A 25,589-nucleotide genomic window follows, 5' to 3' on the forward strand; every position below is an offset into this window, starting at 1 on the left:
TCCTTACCAATTTCAGTTAGACTTAAGTGCTAGAGAGACATCCGTGATCCTTCCTGGAGGCCTTAACTGGCAATATTTGCTTTTGTGCATACCTCTTTGGTTTAGTACCAGGGGATTTTCTTTTTTGTAAGTAAAGCTGTGTATTTATTTTAAAATTTTTTGTTATACTCTTTTTCATCTTTTCTAGGCTTCTCTCATGGAAGATCTTCTTCATTAGCTCATTTAACCATATCGCTGTACCTGGAATTCCTGCAAGTTACTTATTAACCTCTATCCCTCAGATTCTACCTCTTTACAATGGGAATAATAATAGTGTCTGTGTGTATAGTATTAGTTTGGAGCACATAGTAAGTTCTCAATTAGTGTTAGCCATTGTTATTTGCAACATTTAAAGCTTTATTTTATCACCTTAGTGAAGAGTTGGACATGTAGTAGTGGTTGTGTTTACTTACTTAACAAGAAGAGGAAGTCTTAGTTAACGCCCTAGAGAAACCAAAGGAGAAACGTTGTTCACTACAGTACAATGCTGAAACTGAAGCTTAGAGTCCCACCCTCTCTGTTAATATGCCGAAGGTCACTTGGCACCAAGAGGGAACTGAGAGTAATGTCCTCTCAGTATTGCCTGGAAGATCGCTCAGAGGAGTCTTGCCTGGATTGTGTGGGTAAGTAAGTTTGAGTTTGTGAATATTTACTTTGCTAAGGAGGGCTCTCAAAGGCTTAATTATTACAGAGGCTATTTGTAGACCTTGAAACATGCAGTTATACTTTTAGTCCCAGGTAGCCTTTTGACAATATTTTAAATTGCGATTTGGTATTCCAAGTGGATTCTGAACTTGCTGAAATTGGTACCTCGAGTTCCTCAGACTCCTGCCTCCTGCCTCTTGGGGATTTAAAGGATTTCCTTCTCTTAGGTCATGTGTTTAAGAGAATAATCCGCCTCCCCCCCCCCCCCGCCCCCATTGTAGGTAAGAAGAAATCTGTTGACTAATAATAGTTGGGGAAGCACAGACATAATATATCAAGGTATCTTAAAGTTACTTTTAAATTATTCTGATATGCAAAATACTGTGATTATCCTATTAAAACTGCTTTGGATTGTTTATACGGTGTTAGTTGTACTATGAAAATTTGCTTATTGACGAAGTTCAGTTTTCTTAGGTTGTTATTGGCTTTGAGTCCACAGACTTAACACTGCCAAATTTCTGTGTAAACATTTTGCTTGGGACCTAAAATGTAGTGAATATGTGTGTTTAAAGTTTTTTTTTTTCTTCCCCTAAACCCATGTATATTAATGGAACTTGTAAACATTTAAATAGTCAATTAATGGAAATTTTTAAGGAACAACTCTTTCAAAAAATTCAATTATGTTGTTTTTATTATAAAATTTTAGCCTAGCAAGAAACATATACAATTCTTATATAGAGATCTATTTTTGTAGCTCTTACAGATTTGTTACATTTAATTTTATTCAGGAGGAGTTCATTTCCTTGTTCTGTTACTAGTGATTAAGTGCAAGGTTAAGATTTATACTATTAAAAACAAGAGTTAATATTGTATCACAATAAAGTAGATGGAGAACTAAAGTAAATAACTGGTTACATCTCCATTTTGGTGCTGGGAAATGTAATGCATTCTTAAATTCAGATGCCATGGTTATGCCTATATTGATCTTTTTTTGAAGTACGTTCTTGGATATGTTGATTTTCCTCTAATGTGACTGTTATTATTAAGACTACACCATAAGGAACATTATCAATTTACCCCAAAAACTTTAACTGCCCATACAAACATCATGTGCATAGATGTTTGGTAGTATACATAGGTGAGGTTCCTTGGAATGTTTGTGGCTTGAGTTATTCTTAACCTTGTTGCAAAGCTTTGGTCAGCTTTAGAGGCCAAATTCTAAAGCAAGTGTCAGTGTTATGTTTTTATACTTAAATTTCATATATAGGGGCGCCTTGGTGGCTCAGTCAGTTAAGCGTCTGCCTTTGGCTCAGGTCATGATCTCAGGGTCCTGGGATGGAGTCCTGCATAGGGCTCCCTACTCAGCAGGGAGCCTGCTTCTCCCTCATGCTTTCTCTCTCTCTCTCACACACACTCTCTCAAATAAATAAATAAAACATTAAAAAAAATTCATATATGCTCTGGGAATGGTATGTGTTTTGTCCTATGACCTGTTCTCACCTTGAGGATATCCCTGCATCTACTGTACCTGGGGTGTTTTAAAAGTGGTTTCTGTTTTTCTACAGATAGGCTTGGAAACACTTTCTTCCGTTTAAGTAAATTGTATGTAAGAGAAAATGACTTTGGAGAGGATAAGACGTTTATACTCATTTTCTATATAATTCTGAAATAAATTGTGTAGAGAAGTTTCCTTTCCAGTTTATTTTTCAGAGAAATCATGTTTCTTTAATTCATCAAGGTACTGCCTCGGAGTTTGAAGTGGACAAAAATTAGCTCATTATATTTTAGATTTTTAAGTAATAGTTTACTTGAATGGTATAAAATTTTTGTGCACGTGATACAACAAAGTAGATTTTCCTTTTTTTTTTTTTATAAAGTAGATTTTCATATAGTCTTTTGATCATTTACCCTGTAGGATAGTTCTAATTTAATTAAACAATTATTCTATAAATATTATTTTTTATTTTAGGGATGCCTGGGTGGTTCAGCCAGTTAAGTGTCCGACTTCTGATTTTGGCTCACGTCCTGATCTCAGGGTCCTGAGATGGAACCCCTTCTTGGGCTCTGTGCTGGGCTTAGAGCCTCCTTAAGATTTTCTCTCTCGCTCTCCTTCTGTCCATCCCCAAATCCCTGTCTCAACTCTGAATCTCTCCCTCTCTAAAAAACAAAAAAAAACCCCAAAAACAAAACAAAAAACAAAAAAACCCCAAGTTTTTTTTTTTATTTTAGAGTTTAGGTTTGTATATGTATTTTTAATTTTTTCATGAAACATTTTTTTGGATTTTTCAGCTATATGAAAATATATTTCCTATTTTGGTTAAAATTTGTGGCATTTCTGTCTTATGTGTAGAATATATTAACTAGATTCAGAAGAAAAAAAGAAAAAAGTAGAATCAGGAATATGATTAGAAGAAACTTGTAGTTTTAATTCTTAATGTATTTTCTAAAATTTTAAAGCAATATGTGAAATACTGTCTCTTTGTATTTAGTAAGGTAAAATCTGATCTGAAATGGAGTGTGTTTCCTAAGCTTGCCTGAGACCTTATATGAACATTTATCCAAGAAGGCTCTGCTTTGGGGAATATTGGTATACAGTTTCTTGAGGATTAAAAATACCTTGTGTCAGACATTTAGATGTAATTCAGAACCATATTATTTACCTTTCCTAATTATACGATCCTAGTGATCAGATTTAAATATCTGATAATATTGTTATTACTATTAGGTTTCCTTATATTCTTTTATTCCTTCATTGTTTCTAAAAATATACTTCCCTCTGATTTTGCAGGTAATTTCTTTTTATTCCACTATTTTATATAATTTGCCATACCAAATGACACAGTTAGGATCCATTAAGTAGAGCTGTGAATATCAATCTTGGACACAAAGCTGGGGATTGTTGTTGGGGAAAGCCCTCCTGCTGCTCTAGCTTGGCATTCCGAAGACTCTGAATGAAGTCTCTTAACTTATTCAAAGCCTGGATTTGTGAAGGCCAGTTGGGCTCCCTTTTGCCCTTTCGTAACTGATGTTGTCCTCTTCTGGTTAAAATTTGTCAGTGGCTTTCCCATCAGATAAAATTCAGTTTGTTATATAACTTATTATTTGTAGTCATGTATCTTAATTTATGCTCTAAGCTTCTTGATCTTGATGCCTTATATATATCTCACATTTCCTGCCTTTTTCTTTACTCCTGCAGCAATTATAAAGTCTTTCCCTATAATCAAAATTCACCTCATCCTTTAGGTCTACTAATCACCTCCATTAAATTTCTCCTGATTTCTTCTAACAACATTGAATTTTTTTTTCTGCAATTTCATAAGGTGCTTCATATTATATCTTGTGTTACAGTTATTTTTCCATATGTTATAATATATTTTTTAAAGATTTTGTTGAGACAGAGAGAGAGAGAGAGAGAGAGAGCATGAGGGAGAGGGAGAGAATCTCAAGCAGACTCCCTGCTGAGCAGGGAGCCTGATATGGGGCTTGATCTCCCAGCCCTGAGATCACGACCTGAGCAGAAACCAAGTGTTGGACGCTTAACCAACTGCACCACCCAAGGGCCCCAACACACGTCATAATATTTTACAACTCCTGTATTACACTGACTGATCCACTGAGTTAAGTCTCTTACTCTCTTACTAGGATGGGTAGAGTTGGTTTCGTCACATTTCTCCTGTTATTCCTTGTAGCCAATAGATGCTCGTAAATATGTGGTGACTGAATAAATGAAATGACATGAGAGTGAGTTACTGACTACCAGACATTTTACTGCTCTGTTGGAATGGACATGTGGGAACAGGGGATCAGTTAGGGAGCTAAACAGTTAGGCATGGCTGTCTGAATCTGAGCTGTCCCCAGAAGGGAAAGCTGAAGAAACATCAAAGATGCAGTTGAGAAATGTTTTCAATCATGTCTAATGACTCAGTACTGATAAAGAACAACTTTTTCTAGATAAAGACTTTGGGTTGATAGGATACTGAAGAGTAACACAGGCTTTGTAGATCGTGACTACAGTTCTGAGTCAGAGAACATTTGTCATGAGTTCTTAGTTTGGGAATGAATACAGTCAGTTCTGCTATAATGCTTGTTTTGAAAATGGGAACTTATTCCTACGTTATTGGTATTAGGGAACGATTTGAGGATAATGTAAATTTCACATTTGTTATATGTGATTTTATCTGAGAAATAGGAGGTGAACACAGAAAGTGCCACCTGGTCGAACTGAGCCGCATAGGAATACACAGAATGCATGTGCACAGACCTCAGACATCTTCCAGCTACCCCAGTTCATTGCACATTGTGAGCCACAAATGCCTATATCTTGTTTTATAATTTTCCCTCCACTTTCAGATAACCCTTTACCCACCCGTTCACAGTAACTCACAAGCTATAACCCTTTGGACAGCCAGTTCCACAGGCAAACTTCAGGTCTTTTTCAAGGTCAGGTACCATGTTTATTGTAGTTTTTATTGGTTTTCTATTTAACATATGTAAAACTGTGTTGTGATCTCTGTTAGGTAAAAGAGCCTAAAGTTCTTTTTCAAGTACTTTAAAATGAGGAAATGAGGCTTAAGTAATCAAAAGTTTCACATTTAATAAATAGTGGGATATCATACAGTTAATAGGATAAATAAGGGTGGAATTGATGAGTATTTGTATTTAGAGCAGGGGATTAGCAAACTCCGGCCAGTGGTTTCTTTCTACAAAAAAGATCCTTTTTTATGGAGTGTCACTGACAAGAGTTTTTGAGTGTTGTACTTGTAACCCCATTTTCTCCATAAGCCTGTGATTTTTTAATGATGTGATTTTTGCATAGCATCATGATCTTTAGGAATATGTATGTTGCGTTAGAACTGGCTGTACTAATTGTTAACATACAGAGTGTGAACTGATGGTTCTCTCTTTCTCTTTCCTTCATTTCCGCTTTTCCTCTTCCCTCTTTTTTGATGGTGAAAGGCACTAAACAGTCCCTGTAAGGAGGAACACAGCACAACAGAGGAAAATGCCAAAGGACTTTAAAAAAATAAGGGCATAAATTTACCAGTGGAAATAAATGGATAGCTTCAAAAGCAGGTAGAGAGTAAGAAGTAAACATAAAAGGCCTGTGGGCTCTGGAGTGAAAATATCTCTTACCTTTAAATAATAATTACGTTTAACATTTTTTGAGCCTTTACTGTGTGCTGGGCACTATGTGATAAGTCCTTGACATGGATTATGCCACGTAATCCTTGTACAACCCTATAAAGTATGTCAATACTGTATTTTATAGATGAGGGAAATGAAACTTAGAAGGGTTAATTATCTTGCCCAGGTACATAATTCATAAATATAAATGGCAGAGCCAGTTCTAGAAGCAAGTCTGACTTCTGAGACTTCGATTTTAGTGGTCTGTCAGAGGACTTTATAGATGATAAGTTAATAACTTCTGCATGTGTTATTTCCTCAACACTTAACTGTGTCTGACTGGCATCACAGGCTATTTCAACCCCTGTAATAAATGAAGACACAAAGGTGCCCAGGCTAAAAAATGCAGATTGTCAGAGGCAGAACGATAACAGAAATTAATTCTAATACCTAATTCAGGGTTTTTTTCTGGGGCTAATTCATAAAAAGGGAGACAATTTTGACAATTAGCAATAAGGTGAGCTGAGCTGAGTAGGAGAAATGATTGTGTTGGAAACTGGAATAAAAGGAGGGTGAATTTATAAAGTGATGTCAGAATTGAAAGGAGAGAGGCTAATGGAGAATGAACAATGGGGATCCTCTAACTCTGGGGTACAGAGACCTCTAACTCTGTGGTACAGGAAGCCCAATCAGATTCTCATAAAGGAACTAAAACTAGCACCAATTTCAATACAGGGTTATAGTATGAGAAATCTGAGGTCATGAGCATAAATTGGTTATACTATAAATCCTGATTAGTAGTATGCTCAGAAAAAACCCCCACAAAACAGAGGAAAGAGAGGTGACACTAGAGGAAGCCTTCCAGAGGCTTTATTCTGGGGCGAGGGGAGGGGAGGCTTTATTTGTACTTCTTTTATTGTATGTCCTGAATCACTTTTTCTTAAGGTGGCCAGTCACCTCGTAGGGTTTTACATAAAAACAACTAAACAAGTGTTTAATTGATATTTGTTAAACAGAAACATTGATAAATAGAGAGAGTAGTTCTTCAGTTGGGTTTGAGTGTTGATTAAAAGCTAAATATCATACAGTTAATAGGATAAATAAGGGTGGAATTGATGAGTATTTGTATTTAGAGCAGGGGATTAGCAAACTCCGGCCAGTGGTTTCTTTCTACAAGCCAAGAATGATTTTTACATTTTTAGTAGGTTATTAAAAACAAAAACAAAAATAAAGAATATCAGCAGAGAGATATGGTGCCCACAAACCCTGAATATTTACCACTTGACCCTTTACAGAAAGTTTGTCAACACCTGACCTGAAATACTGTCCAAAAAAAGTTAGACTTGTTCTCTTAGGAAATCAGATTAGGTCATGGAAACTGGTATTATATTTCATAGAGGGCTACATTTTTGAACTTGTGCCTTTTTTTCCTTCCACATGTGGGAAGGAATTGATATTTACTTTATATATATTGCTAGAGGCTTTGTATACTTTATATTTATTTTTCTTACCCTTGAAAGATATTACAAGTACTTTAAAATGAGGAAATGAGGCTTAAGTAATCAAAAGTTTCACATTTAATAAATAGTGGGATTCAAATATATTTGTCTGGGTCTCCCAGATAAGAAAATGGTAAAAATTGAGTATGTACTATTCAGAATTCTTGGTTGAAAATATCTAAACAGATTATCATATGTGGACATTTGTAGTAACATAAGCTAGTATCTAAAAATATAAACAAAACATTTAAATTTTACATACAAAAATTAGGATTGGTTGGAGAATTGTAATTTTATTATAAAATTTTCATATGCAGGAAAATCTTTGGATAAACTGTGGAGTTATAAAGTGTAAAGAAAAAATTCAAGACTCATATTAAAAACTCAAAATAATATTCACCTAGGAGAAAGAGGATACTTAAAATGTTTTCAATAGAAAGTACAAAATAGAAAAGTTTATTCTGTTTCAATAGAAAGTACACCAGGCAGCAGCTTATATTTGAAAAGCCACTGTTAGACAAATATTGGCCCATATGTTAATTATAAAGTCTTATGAAGAAGATTTCATGGTGCTGTGAAAACATGTAATGAGGGATCTAATCGTATAGATTGGAAGGTCAGGCCAAGACTTCCCAAGAGGGGCCCTTTAAGCTGAAATACAGGAGTTAGGCAAAGACAAAGAGGATAATTATTCCAGACAGATAATGATAGGCCTTGAGGATGGTAAGAGCTTGGCATATTCAAAGGAACATCAAAGAAAGTCATTGTATCCCCTGAGAACTCTGAGGACAAGAATTGTATCTGTTTTGTTCATCCTTGTATATCCAGCTTCATACATATAGTGTTTGCTGGCACATAGAAAACGCTTAGCAAGATTTACTGAATGGACAAAGAATGAATGGACATTTCACTGGGAAATTCATGGTATAATTGTGAGTACAGGGATTGCCTGGATGAAGGCTACTACTCTCTCTCTGAAGCCTACCTAATTACATGAAACTACTCAGATTTTTGGTAATCCCAGATTATCCTAGGTCACTTGCAGCCCAGGTGTACCAAACCTTGGTAACCACTGTCAAAGTATCTGAATGGAGCTTTGACATAGAGACAATCTGCACAGAAAAAGCAGGAAAAAGGAATGCAGACTGTTCAAGCTGGATCTGATCCTGAGAAGGAAAGTGAATTTGCATTATTACAATGTCAGGAATAAATCTGCGGTGGAATGAATACAGCCACTTTCCTGAAAATAAACCACCTGAAGGGAAGGGTATTTTGTACTAGAACATAGGATCCCTGGTTCTCTGGGTGGTCATTGGTGACCAAATAGCACATGAGCGTCAGGCTTAGAGGTTTAAATTAAGAAGTTAAGTACTCAGATACTTAATATTTGTGGAGCCTATTTCTTCAAAACCATATTTGGACTTTTAAATTTAGATAATTTCACTTACTGGTTTGAGTGCATTGAGGAATTTATAAAGTAGAAAGAATGAGGAGGGGATTGCATATTTCTCAAGTCTGTGAAATAAAGTTGTAGCAGCCATGGAAGGACTATTTTTACAAAATATTGACCATACAATGAAAGTGAAATAGAGGCTTACAACAGTCAAGGAAAGAGAGAGGATAACTTTAGGTGGGAAGGTAAATGAGGATTGGACAAAAAAGAAAACATTTCAGGGTTTTTCATGAATGATGGTCTTTTTTTTTAAAGATTTTTTATTTTATTTATTTGAGAGAGAGAGAATGAGAGATAGCAGCACGAGAGGGAGGAGGGTCAGAGGGAGAAGCAGACTCCCCGCTGAGCAGGGAGCCCGATGCGGGACTCGATCCCGGGACTCCAGGATCATGACCTGAGCCGAAGGCAGTCGCTTAACCAACTGAGCCACCCAGGCGCCCCGATGGTCTTTGAGTTAAAAAAAAAAGTAGCCTCTAAGTGGTAAAAACAACACATGTACAATGATGATACAAGAACTTAAGAATGACACTTGTATATGCTTTAGTTAGGCTTACACTTCAGTGAACTTTAGTTTAATAGTATCACATTGTTGGGGGTTTCCTATGAACTTTGAGGAATTCCTTACTGGGTGTCATAAGTCTGTTTCCTTACCAAAAGAATAATACTGGCCAGCAGATGAGGTAAGTATTTACCAAGAGCTCTAAGTTTTGTTTCTATTAGTGAGAAAAAAAAAGACCTTCTCCTTACCCCCTGCAGTATAATATATGGTTTTCAAAGGGTGTGTTGGGAGGGGGATTGGTGGTACTGGCATGTGAAAAACTCTTAGGTGTTTATTTTATTTATGTATTTATTTAAATATTTTATTTATTTGAGAAAAAGAGAGTGCAAGCAGGGGGAGGGGCAGAGGAAAAGGGAGAAGCAGACTCCCCACTGAGACCATGACCTGAACTGAAGGCAGATGCTTAACCGACTGAGCCACCCTGGTGCCCCCTTTTAGGTGTTTATTTTAAATGGATTATTTCTTGAGTATTGAAATTAGTTAGTTATTATCAGTGTCATTAGTCTCACTTCCAGGATATTCTAACTATTGCCATTTACAATTGATTTACCATAAGACATCAAGTTCATGATGACTTTCTTAACCAAAAGTACCAACATGTTCTTTAGGCCTTTTAAATGAATCATGTTTTTGTTAGCATCATTCTGTAATTCCTGTTGATGTTCAGTATGGAACTTAATTATGGACTAATTATAAAAGCAAAATTAAATATTTTCTTCTCTTACCACTTTAAAAGCTGGACCTTTGAAGCCATCTTACTGAATATATGTATATTCAGCATATCAGTTGACCTTTGAACAATGTGGGAGTTTGGGCACTGATCCCATTCACAGTGGAAAATCCATGTATAACTTTGCCCAAAAATTGAACTGCTAATAGCCTTTAGTTGATTAACACATATTTTGTACATTGTATATATTATATATTGTATTCTTACAATAAAGAAAGCTACAGAAAAGAAAATGTTATTAAGAAAAACATAAGGAAGGGCACCTGGGTGGCTCAGTTGGTTAAGCAACTGCCTTCAGCTCAGGTATGATCCCGGGGTCCTGGGATCAAGTCCCACATTGGGCTCCCCCTGCTCAGCGGGGAGCCTGCTTCTCCCTCTCCTTTTGCCTGCCGCTCCCCATGCTTGTGCTCTCTTTCTCTTTCAAATAAATAAAATCTTAAAGAAAAGAAAAACATAAGGAAGAGAAAGTATACTTACAGTACTGTACTGTATTTACTGAAAAAAAGCCTCATATATGTGAAGTGCAGTTCAAACCTGTTTTTTTCAAGGGTCAATATATACAAATATATGTGTATATATTTACCCCCTTAGGAATACTGATATATTTTATTTTGTTCAATGCATGTTTTTCTCAAAGTTTCTCTGCCTTTAGATTGTTTAAAAGCTCAATTAAAAAGTGAAAAATGCAGAGAAATTTTAAAGATTTCTTTAACCCATTTCATAAGTCAAATGATCCTTTTGTAAGGAGCATATCTATTCCAAATCATTTTAAATTTTAAAAGTAATCCTATGTATATATTGTCTTATTTTATCCCCCCATATACTGTGAGATTGGTGTGTAGAGTGGAACATAGATACTCTATTTGGTGAGAAAATGAAGGATCAGTGAAAAATGGCATTTGCAAGAAAGACTGCTAAATAATATTAGAGCTGAACTTAAAATCAAGAATTGGTAAAAACTTGATCAGGGCTCTTTTTTTTCTCCCCCCATAGTTTAATTTACTGTTTTTATAGATTAGGGATTTTGTGTCTTGATCTTTCTTAAAGTGGAGTGTATGATCTAGTTTATTTCAAATTAAAAACATACACACACACATTTGTGCATAGGGATGTGTATACACACACACAAACAATACAATATAGTTTTACTTCCAGAAGTGTTTGAAGTTTAAAAGTGGTGCCTAGGGGTGAAAACACTTAATTCAAAAGAATAAGTTAATTTCCATTAGTAGAATTTCATTCACTGTGTCACTTGGGTAAATGATATACTTTAAAAAAGCAGGAAGACTCTATCTTGGCTCTAAAATCGCACTGGGTAGGCCAGCTTCCAGCAACACCTCTGCATCTTCAGCACCTCCCAAGTGGTGTGGACCCTGGGAATAATCTATTTCCACAGGCTGCTGCCTTAAGGCCTTCACCCTCTGGGATAAAGTTGCCCTTCTTATACTGCTCCTTAATAATCTGAAGGGCAGAGTGGTGTGGCTTTTTTCAAAGTGCTTATTCTGCCTCATTAGCTAACTAGGAATTTCTTTTTCAGATGTTTAGAACTAGAAATATGCAGTCATTTAATATTTAAACTTGTTTCTATGAACCAGATATAGATATGAGTGAACACTTATTAGCTGAATTGGCATATTAAAAGATGGTCTTTCTACTGAAAGCAAAATACTATGCGAGTCAGATATTCGAACTCTTTCCAGTCTAGATTACTCAAGAGGAAACAAACAGCAAGATTCAGTTTAATTGCTTGTTATTTTGAAATAGGAAATGTTATGTGTGTTTTTCTTCCCCAAGGGCTGTGTCCAGGACAGTATCATTTTGGTATTTTTATCGTTCTGTGAGAAATAAAAAACAAGTGAGATGGACGTAAAATGTATCTGGACAGTGGAATGTTTTGCAGCTTATCTAAGTAATTGTTCTTCTAGGTAAAAGACTTGGGATTATTTGAACACAAATCCTATCAACATAATAGTCACATTAGGATTTATTAACTAATGTAAGAGGACGTACGAAATTTTGGCACAAATTATGTAAATGAGATGTTTATACGGGTATGTATAGGTTTGCTTATATGTGTGTGTTGTGTGTGTGTGCTAGAATGCTTAGGCATTCTAATGGGAGGCGTGTGGTCATGCACGCAGAAAGCAGAGAAAGAGTTTGGGCTCTTGAGTTGGTCTGCTGGGGTTTGAGGCTTTGCTATGTACTAGGTGTCATGAGGCAAAGTACTTCATTGTTCTGTGTCTCAGTTTCCTCATGTGTAAAATTGAGATAATAGGGCGCCTGGGTGGCTCAGTTGGTTAAGCGACTGCCTTCGGCTCAGGTCGTGATCCTGGAGTCCCGGGATCGAGTCCCGCATCGGGCTCCCTGCTCAACAGGGAGTCTGCTTCTCCCTCTGACCCTCCCCTCTCTCATGTTCTCATTCTCTCTCTCAAATAAATAAATAAAATATTTAAAAAAAAATAAAATAAAATTGAGATAATAATTGTACCTATCTCTTAGAGGCCTTGTGTTTATTGAATTAATGCCTGCTAAGAACCTATAACAGTGTTTGGCACATATAAGCATTTAATAAGTGTCCTTTATTCTTTTTGTTAAATTATTATTAAATATTGGCCACAGAGTTGATTCAGAGAGGGGAAAAGAATTACCTTGAAAAACAAAATGACTATTTTGAAGACAAAGACATTAGTTAATTTTGTGGATTAAAATCTTAAGGTTGTTTCTTTATCATTAAGAGATTATGGTATAAAGAGGGATATGTGTATGTAGTCAGTGGTTTAGTCATTGTAATATACCTGGGATTATCCATTTTTGACTGTATTTAAAGTCTTCCCTTTTATGACCAGATAATATATGTTTATGGAATGGTCTACTTTGAAACTTGGTTGGCTTTGGAAAATCATGTCTTTTTGTCCATTTTGTGTTAGACTTCAATTTTGTCTAATCAGTGTTTGAATGAAATGGCACTTGTATAGACTTCCTTCCAAGAAAAACATTGGGTGTTTCAGGAAGTGGTCTTGATGAGTCAGAGGATAATACTTTTTCCTCTGAGTCAGTTCTGAGCCTCCTTGATATAAATAGGCTTACTTTTACCAAAAGTTCTGCTTTTTAGATCATGTGTTAAAAATCATTGATACATGACCACACCAACAATAGTACTTTTATCGGTATTTCACCGAATTAACACCAAGAGTCTTATCTAACTGTGATTGTAGAAATTCTGTTAAATAATGTTTTAAGAAAAATTTCAATTCAGTTTCTGTACTTCTTTTTTTTAAAGATAATTTTATTTATTTGACAGAGAGAGATACAGCGAGAGAGGGAAAACAAGCAGGGGGAGCGGGAGAGGGAGAAGCAGGCTTCCCGCTGAGCAGGGAGCCCGACGTGGGGCTTGATCCCAGGACCCTGGGATCATGACCTGAGCTGAAGGCAGACGCTTAACGACTGAGCCACCCAGGCGCCCCAGTTTCTGTACTTCTAAACCAGTTTTTATTTTGCATCAATTTTGCCTCAGACAGGACTCATTTGTTGTATCAGGCAGTCATTTGTGTAAATCTTAGAGGGAATTTGTATTGGTAATGATGTCTCCTTTGATCACTAAAATGCTAGGACTCTTCTTTCAGCACATGTATATAAAACTCCTATAGTATGACTTCAGTACAACGTTCATTTCTCAGAAGATTGTTCTAGTTCGCCACACCCCAGAACTGTGTCAGAGATACAAAGAAATAAACCAGACTTCTTCTTCATAACTACATTAAAAAATACTAACATGATAAATAGTTGCCAAAGGACTAGATATTGTTAATGCCGAGTTGGTCAGGGAAGACTAAAATGGGGGTACGAAGAGTGGAATTGAGCTTTTGCTAGAAGGGAGGTATGAAGTGGCAGGAAGAGTATTTAAGATAAGAACAGGCCTGAAGGTGAGTCAGTGCACAACATGCTCAGAAGAGAGTGTGATGTAGTGAAGGTTTATAGGTGGGAGTGCTAGGGAGAATATGGAGGACTGGAGAAAAGACTTAGGACAAAATTGTGGTAGGCCTGGAATGGTAAGCAAAGGAAATTTCTTTGTGTGTGTGTGTATGTGTGTGTGTGAGTAACTGGTAACATTTTGCTCTGAGTATCATGTATTTCCCTTGAGTTGTATTTGATGGATTGCAATTGGTTTTTACTTTAGTGAATCTCATTTTTAGAATCCATATTTAAAGAAAACCTCTCCATTTCTATTTTTCTCCAATACACATTTCTTCAGGAAATTAAAGAACTGATAGATGTAGATATAGATAATAAATCTTAAGTGACCCATGTGTGCTTTTGCATGTAGTCTTCATAACAGTCTTATTTCACAGATGAATAAACAGAGGCTCAGCCGATAATGTTTGTTCAAAGTCACAGAGACATGGTAGAGTCAAGATTTACATTCAGGGCCATCTGTCTTCATAGCATGCTCTTTTCACTATCCCACAGTACCACAGCATAAGCATTGTAGTACGTTTTGGTTGTTTCCAGTAGCTCTGAAATAGCACCCCAAAAGCATTTTTCTTCTTGGCAGAAATACTATTATTGTTTTTTAGGAACTGGAAAGTGGTCTTTGGGTGCTGGGAATTGCCTTATGGGCAAGTTTGCTCACGCCCTCTCCAGGAGCAGCAGTAGGGCTTTGTTTTCTAAGAGTCGATTATTGCCATTTGATGCTTTGTAAGGTTTGCAAGGGCAGCCACATAAGTTTTAGGCACATTTGTGGGTGGCAGTGATCCATGCTGTAGATCACCTGTCCTTTGCCTACTTACATTAGTAGATTATTAGTTGGTCGTTTTTCACTTCTTCTATCTTAAGCATTTGGGCCTAGATCACGTGGATTCTTTGGTTTTCTGTCTTGGCATATACAGTTACTTCTGGAGTAGGGCCACTTTGCCTCATCCTATTTCTTTCATGGCAGTGAAGCCGTTCCCCAAGAAGACAACAGTGGTAGTTAGGATTAAATACTATTCTTGTAAACATATCATATCTCATAAAATTCAAACACTTGTTTCCTAGAAAAATTTCCTTTTTGGCATCCCAAAATAGAGCAGCTTCAGTTCCTGGGAGAGCAGGGACATTCATCTTATTCTTCCTAGCCAACTCAAGTTGGAGGAGTGTGCTACTCTGGGCTGCTATGTGGTGTTCCCAGGGCTTCTCACCAGCTAAATTGTAAAAAAGAAAAGAAATTATATCACATGCTTTCTTTGTAGGCAGCGTAAGCAGGCTGTAGAGTTTGTGCGGGTAACGTATAGCCAGTCCTCAAAGTTACTTATGTTAACTCCCCCCGACCTCTCCCCAACACCATGAGCAAATAGGTTACTTTCTCCTGTTTCTGTTTTGTCAGGTGATCTTTAGAGGTAAATTTAGTTGACAAGAAGCACACTGAGCCAGTGTGCTAGCCTCTGTGATTGATGTCACTGAACTAATGCACTGGACTTTGGAGCTTCAAAGAACCCCTGGAAATACCCTAATTTCCAGCTTCCTCAGTACTGTTGAGGACCCATGAGTTTAATATGTCCAAGGGCCCAGAGTTAGGAATAGTATTGACAAAGCAAGGAATAGTATTAACTTTGGTGTCCAGTGTTTTCTAATCTCACAACAAACCTGAATCAAGTTGACATCTAAGATGTTCCAGTGGCAAGTCTAGGAACAAAATTTCCTCACACTCACAGAAAGTGGTTGGATCCTGGTGGGACTGATGCTTACCATCAGACAAGGGAAGGAATTGGAAAGGTAAGAGGATATGGTTAAATGAGGATTTTTTTTTTCATTCCATTTGGGGAAAATAAGGAAGGTTGCTGGCAATAAGAGAAATCAAGATGGAGAGGCAGGAGGAGGGAATTGGGTATTTTACAGTGTGGATGGGGTGATTTAGAGAGATTTGGGTATAATGGTGGACCACGTTTGCTGTTTTCCTGGAGTGGCCCTTGTTAGAAGCTAGTGATGCTAAATATTTTCAGTTTTTAACTCTTCAACTAGCTAAAATAGTTCCTATCAGTTTTTCTTGCTTTTAGAGCAATGTTTCATTCTGTTTTTTCTTAATAAGATTTGAAATAAACATTTTAATTTGGCCAAGTAAAAAAACAATTGTGGGCACAATATTTTTCATTTATCTAATACATTTTTACCAAGAACTTACTATGTATTAGGAACTCTGCTTCACACTTGTGTTCAGTAAAATTATTTAACCCCTGCCCTCAAGAAACTTACAAACCTGTGTACAAACAAGAAAGTAGGAAGTTACCGTAGTATGCCAAGTGCATCTTAGTTTAGACTCAAACATAATGGGAACACATGAAAGAGGCATCTATCTACCCTACTTTACAGAAATCCGGGAGGGCCTCCCTAGATTGAGATCTGAAGTTTGAGTTGGAGCTGGCCAGGTGAAGGTGGCAGGGAGGTTTTTGGGTGAGAGAATATTCCAGATAGAAGATGTTACTTGATGGCAAGAATCTTCAAAATGATGTATAGTCTGCCTGTGCAAATATAGGGAGGTGTTCAGGGTGGAGGAGTGGGTCTGGGACGGAACAGGGGAGGTGGCAGGAAGGCAGAAATGGTGAGAAAGTCAGCTTTAAAGGTATAAAAGGCCAGGTCAGAAAAGAGTACTATGCTAGTTAATTGAACTGGATGTTTTCTGGAGGGCACAATAATAAATTTAAGTTTTAGAAGGCAACAGTATTAGATTGATTCAGATTTTATCTACAGAAGCTTCTGAAATGATTCCAGTTTAGATCATCAAAAGATCACTTAAGGGGTGCCTGAGTGACTCAGTCAGTTCAATGTCCCACTCTTGATTTTTGGCTCAGGTCATGATCTCAGGGTTGTGGGATTATGAGATCGAGCCGAGGCCAGCATTGGGCTCTGTGCCGAATGTAGAGACTGCTTAAGATTCTCTCTCTCCCTCTCCCCTGCCCCTCACACCACTAAAAAAAAAAAGATCATTTAAAATCCTGGTAATCCTCTCATTAATAGATTTTTACTGCTTACATGACTCAAATATATGGAGTTTGAAAACTACTTTAAGAAATAGTACCAAATATAAAAAAAAACATGTTTTATCAGAAACAGTCATGGGTCTCTCTTACAGTGTAATATATTGAAACTATTAAATGAGTTTGCTGAGTTTCAGCTATGCTGACACTTAGTTTAGCAGCTTGGGGAAAACTTCTTTCCTCATCAAATTCAGTAAAAATATGTAAGATTATGTTAGAAAAATCAGAACATGTTTTTAAGGTGATTTGTTGGAATTCCTGAGAAAATATATTTTCCAAAAACTTGGAGGAAAATCACTCACTGTGTATACTTCTGCTTAATAGAGATAAAATGGATTATTTCTACATTTTCATAGAGCCTTTTTAATTACCTTAATGCTTTATTTCTGTTAAAATAATTCATGTTACCATGTTTGTAAAAACATGCTATCCTAAAGTTGAATATTAAAGTCAATTCTAGTTTTATTGATTGCCATTATATAATTGGAAATGTGTTCCCATAGAGAAATACTCTGTAACAGGCATAGATTTTGCTGATCAAAAGTCAAGGTGATGCCGTGACCTTTTGGAATTTTGTAATCATTTGAAACTATAGGGTGCATTGTTTTTGTTCTGGTAAGACCTTTGCCTTTATCTTGATAATATTTCTAACATTCCTGATTATCTCCTGCCTTTACTTCATAAACATTCAGAAGCCATTCCTTTTCTTTCTTCTTTATAAGTAAAGCTACACTGTTCTTTTCTATACAAATGTATGTACTCTTACTATAATAAATTTATAGCAAAACAAAAAATCCTTTGTTCCGTTTAGATGCTATGTGATCATGTGATTTTGGGCAAAAAACCAACTCTCAGAACATTGTTTTCTTTTGTATGGCAAAGTGGTTGGATTTTATTCCATATCTACTACCTTTTAGCTCTTTGACATTGGGAATTTGATTAAACTCAGTCCCTAGCTTAATGCATCTGTAAAGTGAGGAGAGTAATGGTCTTTACCTCATGAGGTTGTTGTGACAATTAAATATATTGAAAGCACTTGGAATTGTGCCTGGCGCACACAGTGCTATCTAAACAGCACCTCCTCCTCCTCCTCCCATTGCTGTTAGCGCTTAACAGTGGTAGTTTAGTTCTTTTAGTGCTTTGATTTTATTAAACAGTTGGTTTAAAATGGTAGACAGCAGTTATGCCAGCTAAATTACACCTAGTTTATTTAATAAAGAGCTGGAATTAATTTGGGGGGGCTATTTAGAAAGATTAAACTTGTTCTTCTTATGAACAACACATTTCAACTAAATCAGGTCATGCTTCAACCCCCGCCCACCCACCCACCCACCCACCCAATCTTACTTATCTTGGTCTCTGGACCAGTTTTCTAGTGGCTTGAGATGGGAAAGATGGAAAAGGAAAAAAAAATGCAAATGTGGCATTACTAGCCCTTGTGCTAATTCCCTCTTCCTTTTAACTTGAAATAGCCTACTTACCCAAACAAATCTATCTTAACTTCCCAAACAAAAATCCACACAATATGATCCAGGAACATGAAGGCATTTGGTGATTCTTCCTTCCTCTGCTGATCCAAGCACCTCTTTTTAACTTATTAATTTACTACATAGAGTTCTGTTTGCTCTGTTACATTTCTACGTGCTCAAATCTAGGAATGTAATTTCTGGAAAAATTTTTTCTTTTTTCTTCTTTTTTTTTTTGGTTTATAAATTGACACTGGTCCAAAAGAGGACTTGTTACCATAAAAAGTTCTATTTCTTTCCAAGTGAATAGTACTTCACTTGTTTTACTCTCACTTCCTGATCCCTCAAATCCAGATTCTTAAACTTGGAGTATCTAAAGTTGGCATTTTATATATCTTACTGTTTTATTTTTTGTGATTCCTCTTCCCTACTCTTTCATTTTATTTTGTTTAAATTCAGGCTGTTAACAGGATAAGAAGAAATTATCCTTATTCAGAATTATTTTTACATAGATTTCATTGCCCACAGAGCATTGTTTCTCTGATCAGTCTTAAGACATTGAAGGCACTTTCAAAAAAATGCATCAACTCTTTGTTTCAGTGGTTCACTAATTATCCTGGATTTTAAATGTGGAAATAACATTTTCAGGATAAATCTCTTAATCCTATAGTTTTTAGAAGTTCATAGCTAGATGTGACCCAGTCTGACTTTATATCCTTATAAATACTATCTTTTCTATTCTTTTTCTTCTAAGCCATTAACAGAAATTATAATAGTATATTTATTATCATTCATGTTGGCTTTCCCACTAGACTGTAAGCCCCATAAATGTGGGAACCATGTCTGCTAACTGGGCACTCAGTATCTGGAGCTCTCCTGTCTAGTATGATAGCCATTAGCCATATGTGGCTATTTACATTTAAATATAAACTAATTTAAAGTTAATTTTTTTTAAGTAGGCTCCATGCCCAGTGTGGAACCCAATGTGGGGCTAGAACTCACGACCCTGAGATCAAGACCTGAGCTGAAATCACAAGTTGGGTGCTTAACTCACTGAACCACCCAGGCACCCATAAACTAATTTAAATTTAATAAAATTAAAACTATAGTTCTATAGTAGATGGTACTAGCCACACTTGAAGTGTTCAACACTTGTGCTCAGCTACTGTATTGGACAGTGATATCACACATTTTCATCGTCACAGGAAGTTTTATTTAACAGTGCTCATCTAGATCACTGATGGGCACATAATGGTTACATAGTAAATGTTTGTTGAATGAGTGAATGATTGAATAAATTAGTACTGGTTTTGGTTGGTAATAGTTGCTGTTGAATGAATCTTACTTGAATTTACAAAGGTCATTTTGGCTTTTAATTAATAAGTGTTGACATATCCCTGACCAATTTCAAAATACTGGATTTATCAATAGTTAAAGGGAGGTATACAATAGTTAAAAGCTTGACTTGTTAAACCTTAGCCATAGTATGTTGATGTCATGGCCAAGTTACCTTTACTTACAACTTTTATAAGTCCCAGAGTCCTCATTAATGTAGGATAATGATGAAACAGGAGAGAAGGGAGACTAAAGAGACAAGTTGACCGAAGTAAAGCCATTTCGGTTTTAGGCTGACCCTTAACCTAAAAGCAAGTATCATAAACAGAGTCACAAGACTCAACTCCTGGAAAACTACAAGACCCCACTCTCTCCAGGAATAAAAGCCACAAAAGCTGGACGTTCTTAAAAATGCTCGCTGTGGGTAATTCCATAACCCTAAGAAAATGGACAAACTACCTAATGTAAGTGATAAACCCAAAGTTAGAGTAAGCCCCTCCCTATAGGTTAGCTAATTAAAAAACAAAAAAACAAAAAAACCTTCATTAGAGGCAAAGTGGGGTTCCTCTTTCTTATCTGAGAGGAGAGACTGCTTCTTTGTGAGAGAATGCTTCTAGCTCCATTCTTCTGTACTTAATAAATCTTTGTCCCTTTTCTCTGAAATGCTTGCTTGGTTTCTTCCTCACACAAAGCCAGGAACCCTCTTGGCAAGGGGCCTTGGCCTGTCTGGTATCGGTAAGCTCTTTCAACCTCATAAGGTGGGTGAGAATTAAATAAGATAATGTATATAAAGCACTTGCACAGTAACTCACACACTAAAATGCTTAATAAATGAGCATTTTTTTTTTTTTTACAGTAGCGAACAGATACATGTCTAGATTTACCCCAGTTCATGGATAATTTGAGGCTTATGAAGAACTTTACTCCTATTTTTGAGCGCTTCTGTTGTTAAAATATAGTAGACATTTTTCAAGGTTAGTATTATCCATAGCTAAAAAGCTTATATTTCTGCTTTTAATATGAAATTTAGTAGTCTCAATTAAAAAAATTTTTTCCCATTGGACTTAATTTTTTTCTTCTTTAATTTTTATGACTATGTGAATATCTAACCTCCTAAGGAAAGAGTTTCACACTACTTCATATGCCTATAAGGCAACTTGATTTTAAAACTAATGCACAGATATCTCTGATTTCTCTTTTAGAGAGCTGACACAGAATTTATTACCACGTATATTCACTTAAATAGGGCTTCTTGGGGTGCCTGGGTGGCTCAGTTGGGTTGGGCATCTGGCTCTTGCTCTTGATTGTGTCTCAGGGTCATGGGATTGAGCCCTGTGTCTGGCTCTGAGGTCAGCAGGGAGTCTTCTTGAGATTCTCTTCCTCTGCCCCTTCTCCCATGCACTGTCTCTCTCTCCTCATAAATAAATAAATCTTTAAAAAATAAATAAGTAGGGCTTCTCTTTGGAAAAAATATCTGAAAAATTAAAATGAATAAGTCACTGATTATTTATCTAAGGGTGATTTCAGGTTTCATTTAGTCATCTAGCTGTATTGTGCATTTAAAGATGTGATTTAGGGCGCCTGGGTGGCTCAGTTGGTTAAGTGACTGCCTTCGGCTCAGGTCATGATCCTGGAGTCCCGGGATTGAGTCCCGTGTCGGGCTCCCTGCTCAGCAGGGAGTCTGCTTCTCCCCCTGACCCTCTTTCCTCTTGTGCTATCTCTCATTCTCTCTCTCTCAAATAAATAAATAAAATCTTAAAAAAAAAAAAGATGTGATTTAATTTCTAGAAAAACAAGGCATTTTTTTAAATTAATAATGCCTGATTTAGTTGAGGATATTGCCTCACTTTTACACACTATAATTGTTGTTTCTTTCCTGGGATTTGAAAACAGCATTTGTTGTTATATATAACAACAGGTAGTTAAACATACACTACCAAAATATCACAAAATATCAGCTGACTTTATGTTAGGTCAATTTTCTTCATTTTTGTGTTGCTTTCACTCTAGTTGTCCTAGTCTTTTTGTTTTTAGTATAAACTTGTGCTCATATTACATAGTCCACCTTAACCTCTCAAGTTCATATTGGAGGTGACTTGAATTTTTCTCTTGAGTTTTTCATTAACAAATATTTGTCAGTGTTTTGACAATGAAAATATGTTACAGGAGGGGCGCCTGGGTGGCTCAGTTGGTTAAGCGTCTACCTTTGGCTCAGGTCATGATCCCAGGTTCCTGGGATCGAGCCCTGCATCAGGCTTCCTGCTCAGTGGAGAGCCTGCTTCTCCCCCTTCCTCTGGTGCTCCCCCTGCTTGTGCTCTCTCTCTCTGTCAAATAAATAAATAAAATCTTAAAAAAAAAAAAAAAGAAAATATGTTACAGGGAAAGGCAGATCAAGCACATACATTCATTCTACTCCTCCCAAAACAGTGACAGCAAAGGGATTAAGAAAACGTAGAAAATCAGTGAGATAAAGTGACTCTGGAAAGCCCATGGGTGATGGTAACTAACGTACAAGTACTAAGAAGCTGGAACCTGAGCTGCTAGGGAGAGACACTTCAGGATCTCAGAAAGGCTTGAAGTGAGAGTGTGGTGAAAACAGTGGTAAATGTGTTTAAAGTGAACTTAGACCCCAGATGCCTCCCTACACTCTAGCAACACTGGAAGTTAATTCTCTGGAGAATGTGAGCAAGAGAACTCTTGAGTGAGGGATACCAAGGCACAGAAGGAGGGTGGAAAGTTAAATGAAACACTAAATAGTGAGATACCCCCAGTGTACTTCCTCTACTCATCTCCAAAAATTTGGCAGTCAGATAATACATTCTCTAGCTATTAAGTTGGCAGATGCTTCTTTGAAGAATCTGACTCTTCTGTGCAAAAGACCTATGGATACTGACAGTTGGGGGTCTCCCAGTGGAATAGCCCAGTGAGATTGTTCCACAGTGAAGCCTACATGTTGGCAAGCCCCACTCACCTAAACAGACTTTCTAATTGGCCTGTTAGTGTTCCATCTTCAATGTGAGCAGTAACCAGTGATCACTAGATATTTGAAGAAATTTGGAGACCAAAACAAGCCTGGAGAAAACAAGGAAATTGACAGCAATAGACACAAAGGGAGAAGACGACACAACTTTAAAATATTATCATCAGTATTTTAAGAAATATCAAAGAATATACTGCAATCTGGAAATAAGAACAAGTATTATTAAAAAAAGGGGGGGCATGAAAATATACTCTGGAAATTGAAAATTGATAGAAGACTTGAAAAATTTAAAATGATTTTTTGGAAATGAAGTTAAGGAACCACCTAGAAAGTAGAACAGAAATACCAGGAAATGACAAACAAATGTTGAAAAGTCAATAAAATTAGAGACTCAGTCCTCAGAATAGAACAGTAGCATTTTTTAGAAAAGCAAAGTTTTAGAAAATGTCATGAAGAAATGCTCAAAGAAATAACTAAAGAAAATTTCCTAGAATTTAAGGACCATCATTTTCAAATTTGAAAAGACCTCTCGAGTTTCTAATATATCGAATTTTTAAAAAACAGCTATAGCAGTATATTCATGAAATTTCAGAACATCCGGGGAAGAAAAGTGAAGATTTCCAGACTCCAGAATTGCAGAAAGAAAGAAAAAAAAACAAAACAACACAGAATGGCACCTAACATCTCAGCAGCGACACTGAAGACAGATCAATGGCTTAAAAATTCTGGGGCAAAAATAATATACAAGTTAGAACTGGAAATGAAGACAAACTACTGGTCATCTGTGAGGTGGAATAAACACGTTTTCAGTCAAATAAAGCTTCGGAAATTAGCTTTCTTACACTCTGAAGTATGTGCCCTTCCAAGATAAAAAAGTAAATGTAAAGAAAAGGGAGTCATGGGCTCCAGGAAACAAGGATCTAAGACAGGAGGAAATGAAAGTAATGAATAGGGTAGTGTTGATTTGGATACCACAGTGGATGCCATGCAGGAGGCAGTGCATGGAAATCAGGGAGAGAGGCCTGCAGAAAGATAAAGATGATAGCGGAATAGATTGCATTGAAAGGAAACTTCACTTCTGGTGGAGAGTGAAGGGATCAAATTAATGGAGATGAAGGAAAAGTAAGGGTTGAAGGTAAGATGATTATTCTAAAGACAAGAGAGTGTGCAAACAAAGAAATATCTTAATATTTACTGTGAATAGCAATTACACAGACAGGGTTAGTAAACACTGAATTTTGGTCTAACAGAATTTGATATAAAAGTAAGTTTGCCCTCTGTGATAGGCAGTCTTGTTTATCTCCCTCATTACCTTCTACCTCTTAAATTATTCTTCAGCGACCCTGAACTGCTGTTGGTTTCCTAAATGTACCACACAGTCTCCTGTCTTTGCTCTTCTCTTTTCCTGGCTTACTCAGCTCATGCATCACAGCCCGGAGGAAGGCTTTTTATGAACTGAAGGCCCTCCCCTCCTGCCCGAAGCATAAGGTGCCCACTTTGCATTCTGTCTTTCTACTTGCCACCTTGAACTGTAAATGATCCTGTTGATGTCTCCCTCCCCTACTGTGCCATACATTTCTAAAGATCTTTATGTTGCCTTCTTTGATTCAACCCTTCTTTGAGGGAGATATTGTTTTCTAGACCCACTCCTAATCTAACTTCCCTTAAACTTGATACTATGCTGTCTAACATTGCCTGCAATGTTTTCCTAAATATACTTTTTCTTTCTTTTTTTTCCCCCCTAAAATTTCCATAGAAGATGGGGAAGTTTTCAAGGAAGATTTTGTTAGGATTTGTTTTCTTAGTAGGAGTACTGACTGGCAATCAGTTATTTTTATATTCAGTCAAATGTAGATAATTACTGGAATTGATTTTTGTTTTGTTTTGACTGTTCTTTGTTGAGTCACTTTCTAACAGCATATTGGGACTACCTCTGTTTTTAAAGATAAATGAAAAGGAGTGTATTTTTATCTTTGTCAACAAAATGTGAAGCACTGTGGAATAATAGGAGTAAGGATTAGTTAAGAATGATTGGAGAATTTTACCTTATAGCCCAGTCATGAACTTTCTGTTGGCTTATAAAGTTATAGATATTAAACTTCATACACCTGCCCCCATATTACCATTATGCTGACATTTGGATCTCTAAAACCGTATCTTGAGAAAGATAGAACTGTCTAATTGAAATAATGAATAATTCTTGATATGATACCTCTGTGTCCTCTTATCAAAATAACCAATATTTGAGTAGTATGTCAGACAGAAAGAAATGAACTTGAGATGAAAAGCAGTATCTTTTTATAAAATATCTGGGAAGCAGTTTGAGGGTGATGGATGCTATAATACAGTAGAAAACTATAACCTTCATTTAAACAGAATTGCATTGGGCGCCTGGGTGGCTCAGTTGGTTAAGTGACTGCCTTCGGCTCAGGTCGTGATCCCAGAGTCCCGGGATGGAGTCCCACATCAGGCTCCCTGCTCAGCAAAGGAGCCTGCTTCTCCCTCTGACCCTCCCCCCTCTCATGTACTCTCTCTCTCTCACTCTCTCTCTCTCAAATAAATAAATAAATCTTTTAAAAAAATAAACAGAATTGCATTGCTTAAAGTCCTGTATGGTTTAGAAATTAAGCATTTCTTATTTATCATAAGCTTGGGGGGATGTATTTATAATTTAGAAATGTAGGATGAATTGAGTATAATAGTTGCTTGAAGGTGACATTTGCCACTTTGTAGGTTGTAACCATTTACT

The 25,589-nt window shown here is 36.6% G+C and overlaps 1 protein-coding gene across 5 annotated transcripts in view; it reads left to right on the forward strand.

Annotated features, from left to right (window-relative positions):
* Positions 1-25,589, forward strand: part of EPS8 (epidermal growth factor receptor pathway substrate 8) — a 179,007-nt gene that overhangs the window by 79,561 nt on the left and 73,857 nt on the right. Inside the window, exon 1 of one of the 5 annotated variants that reach the window (XM_027593910.2) lies at positions 587-662. The exons of the other annotated variants lie outside the window; for them this stretch is intronic. The gene's annotated coding sequence lies outside the window, so the exon portion shown is untranslated. Of the gene's footprint in view, positions 1-586; positions 663-25,589 lie in introns of those variants that run through there. 5 annotated transcript variants of the gene reach the window in all.

Source organism: Zalophus californianus, chromosome 9, assembly GCF_009762305.2.
Source record: "Zalophus californianus isolate mZalCal1 chromosome 9, mZalCal1.pri.v2, whole genome shotgun sequence".
NCBI lineage: Eukaryota > Metazoa > Chordata > Mammalia > Carnivora > Otariidae > Zalophus > Zalophus californianus.